General features: G+C 38.4%; 1 protein-coding gene across 1 annotated transcript in view; it reads right to left on the reverse strand.

The window, feature by feature from the left end:
- The window catches only part of LOC106882071 (cytochrome P450 3A8), a 42,631-nt gene that overhangs the window by 33,080 nt on the left and 7,001 nt on the right, over positions 1–2,550 (reverse strand). The window lies entirely within an intron of this gene.

Raw genomic sequence — 2,550 nt, forward strand, 5'->3', positions numbered from 1 at the left:
GTATATATATATATATATATATATATATATATATATATATATATGTGTGTGTGTGTGTGTGTGTGTGTGTATGTATGTATGTATTATGTATGTATGTATATACACATACACACACACGTACGCACACACACAGATAGATAGATAGATAGATAGATAGATAGATAGATAGATAGATAGATAGATAGATAGATAGATACAGGGTGGGGAAGCAAAACTTGGAATATTTTGGAAGCAATATTTTTCATATATTCCTGAGCGGAAATACTAAAATATTGTTTTCTATTTCAGGGTAAGTATATAGAGTTAAATTAAGCAGAAGTTCCAGTCATACGATTTAATATGTCCACTTAAGAAACCAACGCATTGCAGATTTGCTTCGTGCTGGGGTTGCAATTAGACATATTGCTCAGGCTGTTGGGATCTCTGTGAGCACTGTCTACAACGTTAAGAACCGAATGCTGGATATTGGAGGCACCAAGAGAAAGCAATGGTGTGGAAACAAATAAAAAACGGGATAATGTATTTCTTAAATCTCTCAAAGCCAAAATTTCGAAAGACCCAACAATATCCATGAGAAAACTGTCCATGGATATGAAAGTTGATCCAAAGACCGTCAGAAATGCTGTACACACTGATTTACATCTGGGGTCATACGTGAGGACCCTGAGACACCTATATGAAAGCCAAAAGGCATGAAAGGGCCAAAAAAGTGTTGCGATACCTGAAGCACAATGAACAAACCATCAAAATCTTTTCAGATGAAAATATCTTTACCGTTGATGATGTTTTAAAACGTCGCAATGATCGATACATTGCTAAGTCACCTTCTGAAATAAAGGGCGTCTTTAGGACCAAGCCCCCAGATCAAGTTATGTTTCTGGGAGTCGTGACGTCTGACGCCAAAAAGATGCCTCTCCATCTTTTCAAGTCTGGGGAAAAGGTGGAGGCTGACTTTTATTATAAGGTCCTGCGGTATAAGATTTTGCCTCGGTTGAATTCTGACTACCCCAACGGCAGTTATCTGTGGACCCAAAATGGTTCTCCTGCGCATACGGCGAAGACAACTTCGCCGACTTTTGGCCTGCCAAATTCTAGCTTTCTGCCAGCCCAGACTTGAACTCCCTGGACTATGCTGTATGGGGCAGATTGGAGCACTCTGCCAACAGAACTGCGCATCCAAGTCTTGATCATTTTAAGCAAATCCTAGGGGAAGAGTAGAACAACATGTCTGAGTGCTTCATCATGTTGTAATGCCGTCAGCCGGTTTGTAAAGGCTGCGGTGGACAATGAAGGCAGACATATTGAATAAATTGTTTCTTTACACCACTATAAACTTGTACTGAAATTATATTTATGTCAGGCTACTGGTTGTTGTAATATAAACAATTTGGTAAATTATCTATTATTTTTCAAGTTTTGTTTCCCCACCCTGTACATATATATACATACATAAAAACATACACAGGCAAACATGCCTATATATACTGATGTATACATAGATACCTACACACACATATATACACATTACGACCCCGTGCATATTGTATTAAACTCTTCTCATATACACAATGTTTACTGTTACTAATTGAAGAAAGATGAAAGGAGGAAAAAAAGCACAAAAAAAGAATCAGGTAAGTGGTGACAAGTGGGGGGAGAATAGAAAAATGTTTTAATTTCGACATCAGGAGTGTTTATAAACGAATCAAGTGGGGAAAGGGAAGGAAAAGGAAAAAGATACAGTAAAACCATTGTATGTGTATACTAATGCCAGTATAGGCGCACGGACATAAACGTACCGACATAAGTATATATATATATATATATATATATATATATATATACGTAATACACACATTTATACACGTATATATATATAAACATATACATATATATTTATCTACATACTAGGCGTATGCACGTCTATCTATATGGGTGCATATATTGGCATTAGTATACACATACAGTGGGTTTTTTTTTTTACTGTATCTTTTTTTTCTTTTCTTTCCCTTTCCCCGCTTGATTCGCTTATAAACGCTGCTGTTGTCGAAATTAAAACATTTTTCTATTCTCTCTTCCCCACCTCTTACCTTACCACCAGTTACCTGATTCTTTTTGTTCTTTCTTTCTTCTTTCTTTAACTAGTAAAAGTAAACATTGTGTATATGAGTTTAATACAATATGCACGGGGTCGTAGTGTATATGTATGTGTGTGTAGGTGTCTATTGTTGACACTCCGTCGCTTACGACGTCGTGGGTTCCAGTTGATCCGATCAACGGAACAGCCTGCTCGTGAAATTAACGTGCAAGTGGCTGAGCACTCCACAGACACGTGTACCCTTAACGTAGTTCTCGGGGATATTCAGCGTGACACAGTGACAAGGCTGACCCTTTGAATTACAGGCACAACAGGAAGTAAGAGTGAGAGAAAGTTGTGGTGGAAGAGTACAGCAGGGTTCGCCACCATCCCCTGCCGGAGCCTCGTGGAGCTTCAGGTGTTTTCGCTCAATAAACACTCACAACGCCTGGTCTGGGAATCGAAACTGCGATCTT

Source organism: Octopus bimaculoides, chromosome 9 (assembly GCF_001194135.2).
Source record: "Octopus bimaculoides isolate UCB-OBI-ISO-001 chromosome 9, ASM119413v2, whole genome shotgun sequence".
NCBI classification, from domain to species: Eukaryota; Metazoa; Mollusca; class Cephalopoda; order Octopoda; family Octopodidae; genus Octopus; species Octopus bimaculoides.